Source organism: Wyeomyia smithii, chromosome 2 (genome assembly GCF_029784165.1).
Source record: "Wyeomyia smithii strain HCP4-BCI-WySm-NY-G18 chromosome 2, ASM2978416v1, whole genome shotgun sequence".
NCBI lineage: Eukaryota > Metazoa > Arthropoda > Insecta > Diptera > Culicidae > Wyeomyia > Wyeomyia smithii.
Genome location: NC_073695.1, coordinates 33,229,015 through 33,241,492, shown reverse-complemented (window position 1 = coordinate 33,241,492; position 12,478 = coordinate 33,229,015). Strand labels below are relative to the sequence as shown.

The following is a 12,478-nucleotide window of genomic DNA, read 5'->3' as shown; positions in this document are numbered from 1 at the left end:
TGTCCAAGTGCTGCTAAAATCATAATGTTACTGTAACTTTGAGTAGAATGCACCGATTTTTCTGCAATTCGGTATGTTATTGTACCATTAAGAATGTTTGAAGTACTGGCTACTAGAGATGGTAGAGTTTGGCTTTTGTCAAACCCGTACCTGAACTTTTTTTCGGTTAAAACCCGAACCCGACCTGAACCCGAAACTTTTTTTTCCGATCAAACCCGAACCCGAAAATTTTATTTTTGGGAAACCCGAACCCGACCCGAACCCGAGTTTTTTTTTTTTGAGGTCAATTTTTTAAACCAATTTGAGACTGGGATGTTATAGAGCTATAGCCTGATATGCCAGCATTTTAAATGTAGGTACAAAATGGAGTTCGCTCCTTGTGTAACAGGTTCAAATGATAGCCTAATCCTTGTTATAAAAAAATCACTTTTTTTCAAACGGTGCACTTTTTGAATACGTCCAATAAAAGCTCTTGAGATAATAGTTATAGGTTTTTTTTTGTCTTTTCAGCAGTTTTTGAACTCAAAATTTTCGTGTCTTTTCTACCCCACTTTACCCTTTTCAAAAAATCTAAGATTATGCCAAATATTGTTTCATTATATGAAAAAACAAAACTTGAAGGTTTCAACACTATCTGATCGGGCCCCCCAGCACCTAAATCCCTTGATAAGTTCCCATTCCACCTGATTTTCAATTACAAAAAAATGTTTGAAAAAAATTGTTCTGGACCCGCCGATATAACATTTCAATTTCAGTAGCATATTAAAGGGGACACCTTGAGTTTTCGAATGGTGAGTATAAGAGTGATACTAATTTTTTTCGGATAAGTTTCCTCGACCAGAGACACCGTGCCTTCTTAAGGCCAGAAAAGAAAATTAGAAAATGATCTCAAGTTAAGCTCAGAATGGCCGAAAACCCCTTCTAAAGGCCAGAAAAGACCAAAATAGAAAATGATCACAAATTGTGCTCAGAATGGCTGAAACCCCCTTCTAGAGGCCAAAAAAGGCCAAAATAGAAAATGATCCCAAATTAAGCTCAGAATGGCTGAAAACCCCTTCTAGAGGCCAGAAAAGTCCAAAATAGAAAATGATTCCAAATTGAGCTCAGAATGGCCGAAAACCCCTTCTAAAGGCCAGAAAAGGCCAAAATAGATAATTACCCCAAATTAAGCTAAGAATTGCTGAAAACCCCTTCTAAAGGCCAGAAAAGTCCAAAATAGAAAATGATCCCAAATTAAGCTCAGAATGGCCAAAAACCACTTATGAAGGCCAGAAAAGGCCGAAATAGAAAATGATCCCAAATTAAGCTCAGAATGGCCGAAAACCCCTTCTAAAGGCCAGAAAAGAACAAAATAGATAATGATCCCACATTGAGCTCAGAATGGCCAAAAACCCCTACTAAAGGCCAAAATATGTTTACTTTACACCCATTATTTTTGCCCCTTAAAATATTATTCAATGAGATTATTTTTTCGCTCGGGGAGAAAATACCATAAATTTCGACAGAAAGCATTTCTCTATTCATTGCCCATAAGGTAAGCAGTCTCACACAAATATTCTGTTCAAATATGCTGACACCTATTATTTTTTACTGTACATACCCCTGAAATTCCATATTCACCTCTAACAGTTTCTGAAACGTAAAGGGTAAAAAGAACTAAATTTGTGCTCGATGCGATGGGGTAAAATATATATTTTTCTGTTTTCCATTTTGATTTTTAAATAGTAACCAGCTCCAGCGAAAATAAATACAAAGGAGGATCAGTTTTAAAAGTTGAACCTCAGTCTAACCATCTGTATCTGAGGTTTTTCAACAGAAAGTTCGTGTTACAGAAACAAATGAATTTAGTTTTAGAAATGCGCATACGGAAGTAACGATCGTCAAAAATTGAGTCTAATTTGAATTACCAGTCTAGAAAAAAATATTTTTTGGAGATATATGACTACACGCAAAAGTTGAATGATGCGAAGCCACATCAACATTGGGGAAAATTAGAGCAATTCCGCTGGTTGCTCTTTGTGCTGTCCTTTACTCACAATTTATGTACGAAATCAGGTCAACTTTCAAAACATAGAAATAGGACTACTTGGGCAACGGTTTTCCTTAGCAGATTTTGCATTGGGCTGCTGTATATAGACAACCTGCCGAAACCATACATAAAAATAATTTGTTTTGCGATTTAAAATAAAAATCGACAAAAGGAGTATAGGATAAATAAGCATAGAAAGGCAGTACATATCCTACAAAATACATTGGCTTAAAGAATCCGTGCACCAAGCAGTGAAATTAATTTTTTACTCGTTTGGGACAATGAAACGAAAGATTTTCGCACGCGCAAAGAAAATCCGATGTATTGTATTCATACGCACAGGAGAACCGTGACCAGCATTCTGATCTCCTGTAAAAATATTCGATTTGCCAGCCACACGCTTATCGTATATATGTTATAAAGTTTCGATTTATGATTTCGTCTTTCCAATATCAATTTCTTCCCAAGCCACCGGTGAAAGGTCGTGGAACGGAACGTTGGAAAGCAATATCGAACAATAATGTGAAGTACTTATAGCATAAATTGAACTTAATTATGCTGCAAGTTTGAGAGCGTATCCATGGTAGAGAATCAATGCAGGTACTTATATGGGAGGTATGTCATTTCGCTAATCCGACTCAACCTTCAAACCAAAAAAAAAAAACAAGTTCTAGGCTATGGTGTCTGCGGGAATGGTGGAATTCACGGTCACAAGTAGCATAAACTGGCCTGTACTCTGCACATAGTTCGGTGGAATTTCCGGGACTTGATTCTGATTGTTCGGATTCCAAGTGAGCTGCAAACCACGATTTTACTACTACCAGCGTCTTTACTAGGTACGGTTACTACAAATACGATGCAGCATCTGTTTGAGCAGCTGAGCGTAGTGGAAATAATGGGGATCTCCTAGCAGTACGGGCTCGGGCTCGTGCGAGAGAGATTTTCCGAGCTAAGCAAGTATTGTGTAAGGACCACCATCTGGCAGGAGTTTTCTCCCGAAACACATGGGCAAAAGTGCTGACAGGTCGGTGTAACGGAGGTCCTGGGTGGATGTGTTCGAGTGTGGACGATGTGCCTCCTGAGCGTGGACAGTGGGTGGTAAACAAGACCTGATTTTCGGGTTGGAAAAACACTCTCGCTCTTGTTTGTACCACAACAGGCTGGCTGCTGCCTGCAAAAGCATTCCCAAGCCGGTTGATTCCACAGCCAGTGAAAAAGTATGAGAGAGAGATAGAGAGAGCGACTAAGAGGCTTGTCGGACCCGGCTGCACACGATGATTCCCAAACGAGCACGACCGAAAGTGAAAACTGCGAGACACACGAGAGCACCATTAGTCGGGACGACCATTTTCGCCAACGCCAGGGCTACTTTCGAGTGAGTAACATTGTCGCCGTTGCAGTGCGTAGGCGGTTGTCGTAGACGTAGCCACCACGTGCTACGCTGTTTGCACCCCGTTCAGCAGAGTTAGAACATAAAGTGGGTATTCACCACCTGCAGCATCCCCCCGTCCCACAATCAGCAGCTCCTGCAGATGTGCTCCCCTACAGTTCTGTCCAGAATCTGTGCTACCAGAGTGAATGCTAGTGTGGCTTTGAGGCGATTTGCCGTTACTAATGTTGTGCTTTGTGGATTTTTGCTTGAAATGTTTGTTGTTCAGTGTGAGTGGTTAACAGATCTGATGCATCCTGAGGCTGCAGTAAAAAGTAGTGCTAAACTATAATAGCCGTTTGATGTCGACGGTTTGAAAAAAAAATCCACAGCATCATCACTGAGTAAACCCCTGTTTCGCAATGATGAGAGTTTTTTTAGTGAGCCAACTTTTTTCATTCTATTAGTTGCATGATTTACTTTAAACCATTATCATCGCAATCAGTGTCATCAAAACAAAGCTCGAAATAAACTGTGCAAATCCATAGGCAGGATCACTATGTAAGCTCAACACAAAAGCAGTGATGCGGAAGCAAAACTTTGTGTCCTATGTCCCCTTTTCATCTAGTAAAGTTTAATTTTCTCCACTGTTTCATGTTTCTTTAGTTCTAATTAATGCTCTACAGTGATTGTGATCAAAAGCACAGAATGTGTGAAGGAAATCGTTAAACCGTTCCCAAATTTGCGGTGAAAGTTGTTCATTAGATAATAGAGTAAATTTTGAGTAGACGTACGGATTAAAAATCCTACAGATTGTGTGGTATATATGCTTTAAGTTTGATGAATCGAGACAGAGTGCGCGGTTCCCAAGCCACCCATCAAACCGCAGAATTTGATCGTAGAAAACTGATTCGAATACGACAAAGTGAACGCTAAAAATATTTCAACGCATCCAAAGAAAAGCTGCTGCTACGTAGAGGACAAGAAAAGATAGCAACACAGGTAAGCGGTGCCCTTCCTGCAGGACTATTATTATCGCTGGAATACCTTTCTGACCTTTCGGTCCGTACAGACATGTTTGCTCCGGCAGCGATGATGAGCAAGCGAAAAAAAAGGTTATATAATTTAATTTAAAAGCAAAACATTCCACTCCAGCGGATACTAAGCTTCCCCACATAAATCGCCAACAGCAGAAGCCAAAATTGTCTTTTCGTGTACCTTTCGATGCTTGAATTTACCATGTGAACCTCAAAGGTGTTACGAAACATGCCCCGACTATACAGACTGCCATCTGTTCTGTTCTGTCGCTTCTATGTAATCTTATCAAACCATCGCATCATACTCCACACAGCTCCAGTGTCATTGCGAGCCCAGGCAGGAGAAATAGATTCGGAAGCACCACCCACTCTCCCACCTCCTTAATTTTATCATATCAGGCTGCATGCTATGGGAGTATGGGGGAGGCAGCATTATCTTGTATTTTCACATTTACCAGAGCATAACAGCCGACGGCCAGCGATGCCAGTTGGGTAGTTTTATTTGGTTGAGGTTTATGTTTTTTAAATTGTCACATGCCCTGCTATTTGGGAAACTAAAAATAAACGCTAATTATATGTTTCGCATGTGTTTTAAAATATGAATGGTGAAAAATCGCAGCATTTCTAAAGACCGAAATGCCAAATTAAGTTAAAAGTGGCGAAAAAATGATTTTAAACCAAAGGTTATCAAAGAAAATAATTCAAAATTGAACTCAAAATGGCGAAAAAATGCTTCCGAAGGCAAGAAAAGAAAATGATCACAAATTGCGTTCCCAATAATTCTTCTTCTAATAGAGTCATTCGACCGTGTTTGCGTTGGTGCACTTAAACAACACCAAATTAGGCTCACATACTAAAAAAAACGATTTTATAGACGAGAAGAGAAAATACCAAAAAAACTAAATCGACTTCAGAATACCTAAGCAAAACGCCATAAAAAATTCCAATAAATATAGCGAAAAGGCCAGACAAAAATAACTCATATTGAACTTTAGAACTACAACAAAATGTTTTGAAATACTAAGACCAAAGAAAAACTGAGTTAGAATGGCGCGAAATTGTTCCTGAAAAAAGCTAAAAAATTATTAAAAGCTAAGCTCAACATGGAAAATAGTAGGAGGGAGATATCCAAGAAACGCGTGGTTGACGTGGAACTACGATAGTTTTATACTTTATCAGAAAAAAGCAGATGAAGTTTTGGCGATTTAGCGAAGCAAAAGTTACAGAATCGTTTATTGAATAAATAGATTGGTGCTTCCACTTGGTAGATATCCGAATAAAAATCTAGATTAAAATACCTTTCGACCGTAGCTAGTACTGACAACCCAAATATTTAAGCCTTCTGCTCAGTGTTCTTGAGTATTGAATACGTTACACTTTGAACGAGTGAAGGTTCCAACAGGTTTGTTTATGGAGGGACTCTTACAAGGAATGTGGAATAGGCTTGGACTGGATGCCAGCACGATTCAAACGGGTATTCAGGCTCCTGAGCTTTTATATATATATATATCATTGTTCTGTTGTTCTTACGTCACGGCAGCTTCTAGCAGCCTAAGCATTCCATACCCAAGGCCACGACCAGACCTTACCGTCCGTATGGTACTGTCGTAGGAATAGAAATGAAAGTGAAATTGATATTTGCTACCTTTTGTACCAGGCTTTTAATAGAAATTAGAAATTCTCAGTGGAGACGGCACTTCGGAAATGACGACACGAAGGAAAAGAAAACGGAACATTTCTTTGCCGTTTTCGTTTGCTGTACTGGCACGATCTTGATTTTCGATCCAAGATGAAAAGTAAAAAATCAAGAATCGGCGAGTGTCAGAAAAATATTAACTACTTCACAATCAAAAAATTTGGGGCGGCAAAAAGTGCCATTGGAGTATCATATCAGTGACATCCGGCAAGATTGTTTAATTATTCTACATTGCGGATTGCCACTTGCATATGACGTGGGATTTTTCTCGTTCTCTTAGGCGACATGCATTAAGCACGTCACGCAAATTTTGATTAAATTTTACTCTCCCTCCGCCCCTCGTCACATTTTGTCACACATTGACGACCCCCCCAGAATAAGTACGTCACGTCACAGTAACTTCCCTCCCCTACTAGAAAATTGAACCGTGAGTATCCTGTCCCAAAATGCCTTGAGGTTCCATACTGACCTAACGAGTCAGTCATTGTAAGTTGGAATCCTGGCTCGGACGAAACTGTTAGTGTCCGTAGGGTTGTAGCGCTAGCCCCGCAATTGTCTCGTAGGTTAACACAGTCGGCTACGAAGTTTGTATCGTATAAGCATATGGTTAAATTACGAATCGGAGTGCTTTGCCTAATGTCCGAAGAGAAATTAACAAAAAAAAACAGAAAATAATATTTTGCTCATCGTTATTAAATTCCACGGCTTCTAGAAATGGTCTCCGATTGCTGTAATCGAATAGGTTTCAGTAGCCTAAGATATGTCAATGGAAACTTTATTCATAACCATGTAATAATTATGCATCAACTCGAGCTCGTCAGACCATTGCACAGTGTTCTAAACTCGAAAAATCGTGATCGTTTCAGATTTGCCTGTGAAATATTGGCTATTTTCAGCAAAAAAACTAGAAAAAATCTTTTCAACAAATGAAAATATCAAACCAATATATTCTACAAAAATGCGTGGTTTAGCAGAATGAACAAAATCTTAGAACATCTTGAACTGTTTCGACGATTAAAGAAAAAGTTATGAACAAAAAACTAATTTTGTGGGGTCTTTTTCTTTCATTCAGTACTCGGTTGGATACAATTAGAAACAGTTGAACTCTTTTGAGTAATGCAGTTCTTTTGACAAACTTTCAAACGCATACAGTCTGCTTTGCTACTATCTGCAACCTTCGGAGAAATATGGACTCAAAATATGGCTATTTTCAGCAAAAAACTAGAAATATCTTTACAACAGAAAGAAATATTAAACCAATATATTCTGCAAAATGGCAAGGTTTAGCAGAATGAACAAAATCTTAGAACATGAATTGAATTGTTTCGACGATTACAAAAAAAGTTATGGACGAAAAACTAATTCTGAGGAGTGTTCCTCGTAAAACTCTATTTCGTCATATCAGACGTACAAATAGAAGATTACAGATTCTTTTTGTTATAGATTTTCCTACAACTTTGCTGAAGAAAGCAATCTGGTATTTTGAATATTAGAAAAATTAGTTTTTATATCTTACTACTAAGGGGATTGATAAAAAAAACGAAAACGCCAAAAGAAATGCCTTGTAATATGGAATAAACTTGCTGAAGACACTGGGTACATGAAATCAATATTTCACAGTCAAATCTAAAACGATCACGATTTTTCGAGTTTAGACCACTATTGTTACCAATTGTACAAATTTTTCTGAACGTACGTATTGTTACCAATTGTACAAATTTTTCACAACGTACACATTTTTTCGGTACAGATTCTATACTGTACAGTTTGCAGGTTTTTGTGAAAAGTACGGATAAGTACAGATTTTTCAAATGGCTAGAAAATGTTAGACTAAACTTTGTAACAGACTCAGTAATGAAACAGTGAACGCGATCTCGCGATCTAAAAGTTTCATAGACGAGCGAGCTAGAAGTTCAGAACTAATATTGACAGAGTCAATGCAGTCACAGTTTTCTCAAAAGAATGAACAAACGTCGTTGAAGTTTTTTTATCACAGGTTTACAAAATAAACAACAATGTTCCAATGGAACAGATTTTTGTCAGAAATAGTACAAATAAATAGATTATTTGCAGCTAGTACAGATGAAAATGTGGCAACACTGCGTCAGACCCATTTGGGGAATCAGGACTTTCTGCTGATGCCTTGAAGCAACCAGTTTCAGGAGAATTAGCTTTGCTGTTATTGTTTTTGTCTAATCAGTTTCAGTTTGATTATTAATCAAAAGGTTGTGAATAAAAAAGAGGTTAACTAAACAATTTCTCCAGCCATTTTTCATTTTTAAATATTTTCATGTGACGTCACACAACCTTAACCCCCCCCCCCTTCCCCCTACGTCACAAATGGTCACGATTTGCTTAACCCCCTCTCCCCCCTATATGCGTGACGTACTTTATGGATGCCGCCTTATCAGCATTTTTAGCACTTTATCAGCTACTAAGTATTCCATAATAGGCACCAAATAGATGGATACTCCAGCACCAACGCGTTTATGCATTTACTTTACGCTGCAAACGATGTCTTTGACCTAATAAGGGAATTGGAGCCCAGCATCAGACAAATGGGATATTGTCTATCCCTTTTTGTCGCGATCCAACATTACCGTCCTAAAAATGGAAATGAAGGAAAAAAATATGTTTGCTATCTCTTATACCAGGCCCTCTAGGAAAATTTTCAGTGAAGGAGGAGCCTCGTAGACGAGCAAATAACACAGAAAATACTTTGCAAAATTGTTGCAGTAGTCAAACCATTTGTATATTTCAGTGTCAGGTAGGAAGGCAGCGATTGGATGTATAATTTTATTTAGACTGAGACTGAGAGCAGCGCCTGATTTTTGGCCTTCTCAGCGCTGGGTGGTCTACATTTTTCAATAGTACAATTTGGTGGCTCTGTGGTTAGCGATGTCGGTCGGCTAGCTCTCCCACACGGTTGTGATATCGGGTTCGATTCCCGATCGAGTCAAGGAACTTTTCGAGCTGGAAATTTTCTCGACTCAGCACTGGGGCACGGTGTATCGTTGTACTTATCCTACACATGCAAAATGTGCCAAAAACAATATCGATAACGAATTCTCTCAACTATAATCTAGTTGATCGAGGCCGCTATTAGCCCCAAGGCTAAGCGTGCGATACTGTTTAGGTAGCATTGCAAATAAAATTGTTTCGTATTTTAGTGGACGCATATCTTATTTTCCAATCGTTTGTTGCAAGATTGGAGGGAAACTTTGGAAAACTGAAAACTGGAAAACTTTCAAACTAGAGCGGGTCTGCAAATTCACCAGCGATTTTAAAAATAAAACCGAGCTGACGATTTGCTTTGTCAATAGTAGCAGTGATTTGGGGTTTAAACGAGAGATTTTCATCCAGTATTACACCAAGATCTTTCACTTGTTCAACTCTTTTCAGTTTTATACCAGCCATCACGTTATCGTAGGACACAGCATTTCTTGTACGATGGTAGCTAATAACATAGCATTTCTCAATACTCAATAACAAGCTTTTTCGAGAGCACCAGTCACTGAACAAGTTTATTAAGTTATGCAACTTCTTGCAGTCCGCATGGCACCTGACAACTGAGAATATTTTCAAGTCGTCAGCAAAAAACATTTTTCCTCCGGAATTGAGCAGCAGTCCCGCATCATTAATAAAGATGGGAAATAACAGTGGCCCAAGATTACTGCCCTGCGGTACTCCTGAACAATTTAAAATTATGGCTGAATTACAGTCTCCAATACGTGAAAACAATTCTTTATGCACAAGATATGATTCCATCCATTTACAGAAGCGCACAGTGCAGCCAAGTTTCTCTAACTTGGATAAGAGAATGGAATGATTGGCCGTGTCAAACGCGGCTTTCAAGTCAGTATACACTGTATCAACTTGAGATTTAGAGCCAATATTCTTAATACAAAGCGATATGAAATTCACGAGATTCGTTTCCACCGAACGACCTCGAAAAAATCCATGTTGTTCTTTGCATATAAAGCTGCGACACGCAGCGAAGAGTGTGTTGTTAATAATAGTCTCAAACACTTTAGATTCTGCGCGCAGGGAAGTAATTCCCCTATAGTTTGCAACGTTACACTTATCTCCTTTTAAGTATTGAGTTAAAGAATGGAAGCATAGATGATTTCTTCCAAGCAACGGGAAAGCATTGTTGTTGTAGAGAAGCATTGAACAGCCAAGTTAGTGGAGCTGCTAGGATATCGGAGAGTAAGTGTTATGCTTACATTAATATCCGTGCTTGTGTATTCTTTTCTACCCTTCCTTTTTATTTCTCTGGGCATTGTTGCCTTCTATCAATAGGTTATTCTTGTCAAGACATCGAGCTCAGAGAACAGACGTCCATCTTATTTTCAAAGGTTGTATAAAAACTTGCCACCGTCATTTAACCGTAAGTGGTAATGCTCCCACTATGTGGCGCTCGCTCGATACGACAATATTTATGCAGTGCAACTGAGGCATCACAAGACAGATGTCGTTAGTGTATTATTGTATTTTGATTCAAACTTTTACACACGGTTTTCAATTTCTTTATATGAGCAATAATGTCTGTTCTCTGTGGGTCGAGGTTTAGTAGAATGCAATGCTGATTATAAACATTACATTATATGACATCGAATAGCTCAGATTCTGCTAAGATTAGAACTCCCGACCATCTGCATGTCAGAGCGAATTCTGTAACCTTACGTCTACAAAACTCCCCCTCTAAAAACTAGGAAAGAGCAAAATTGAAAAGGGGCTCTAATTAAGCTCAGAATGTAAACAAATGATTCTGAAAAACAGAAAAGATAAAAAAAATGAAGATTCCAAATTAAGCTTGAAATAAATAGTAAAGAAACACTTCTCAAGTCCTGAGAAGACCGAGAAAGCGCAGCGAATGATCCCAACTTGAGCTCGTAATAGAGACAAAATATTTCTAAGAGACAGAAAAAGCTTTCAAATTTAAAATGATTTCGAATTGAGCTCAGAATAGCAAAAAACGATTCTGAAGAGCAGAATAGGTCAAAAATACTACCCTAGGCTGAAGTAAAATAGTAAAAAATGCTTTTCAAGAGCATAATAAATTTACATAGAAAATGATTCTGAATTAAGCTCAGCAAGGGGAAAAGACGTTTCCACAGCGGGTAGACAAAATGATTGAGACAGGCAAAATTTTGTCAATATTTAAATGGCCACCACTTCACGAAAAACAAATCAATTTTACTAGAAAACTTTACTATTTTATTTTACTAGAAACTATTAATTGCAACAGACACTAGAAATGTTCCGGATTTTAGGAGTGTGTGTCAAAATGAACATTTTTGCAAAGCGCAGAACTTTTCCTGACATCTTGTTTCTTCTAGGCTTATATGTTGCCAATAAACTAGACTTCATTGGTACATACATGGTTTCATTGGAAACCATCGAGATATGCATTAATTAAGTATGGGTGTAAATTTTTCGCAGTTTTTTTTCTGTTGGGTACAATTTTTCTTTGGCTCGCAGCTCCCTAGAAGAGCAGAGAGAAACTTTGTGGGTGTGTGGTCCTCAATCAACTAAGCAACTTTGCAAACTTATTGAGGAAATTCTATCTGGACTAACAATTGAAAAAGTTTGAAGTATTTAAACCTCTTCTATATACATCAATATATCTGAGCGATAGGTGTCAATAGATAACTTAAGAAAAATTAACTGAAATTTCATTTGAAAATATTCGAAAAATTGAATTTAGGATACTGCACTGAAAACTGAATTTTGAAAACAAAGAGTGGACTTCACAATACACTAAAGTCGCTTTTTACGCGGGGGATACGTGCCGCGTATAAAGGAACCGAAGGAATAAAGAAAAACCGGAATCCGCGTAAGAAAAAAATACCACGTAAATTCGTAAATCTCGGAATCCACGTAAAAAGAGATCTAGTGTGTCTGTTATCTCATATTTTTTCCAAATGAATTTTGTAAGATAGACATTTTAGTTCCCTAAAACTCTTCAGAACTAACCCCAGTGGACATTCTTAAAGAAAAAAAAGCAAAAAACTATAAAAACATGCTTAAATAATTCATATCTCGACGGTTCCTTGACGGATTTTCGATCGTCAAGTCGTCGTAGGCATATGGACCTTAAAAGAAACAAATGTCAGAGAAAGTTTTACGTGTTACAAATATGTACATCAAGACACACATTCCTAAAATCCGAAGCACTTCCGGTGTGGGTTGGTCACGTCAAGTTTTCAGGTAAAACTAGGAAACTAGGATAATTTTCCAGTAGAATGTGATCGGTTTCTTCAAAACTGATTCATTTTTCGTAAAGTTCTGGTCATTTAAAATTGACAAAATTTAGCCTGCCTCAATCATTTTGTCTACCCCCT

General features: G+C 38.1%; 1 protein-coding gene across 10 annotated transcripts in view; it reads left to right on the top strand.

The window, feature by feature from the left end:
• Positions 1-3,375: 3,375 nt before the first annotated feature.
• LOC129720570 (uncharacterized) overlaps positions 3,376-12,478 on the top strand; it is a 116,219-nt gene continuing 107,116 nt past the window's right edge. For 2 of the 10 annotated variants that reach the window (XM_055672059.1, XM_055672050.1), the window contains exons 1-2: positions 3,376-3,506; positions 4,065-4,400. The gene's annotated coding sequence lies outside the window, so the exon portion shown is untranslated. The other 8 variants (XM_055672056.1, XM_055672052.1, XM_055672053.1 and 5 more) reach the window with 8 other exon arrangements.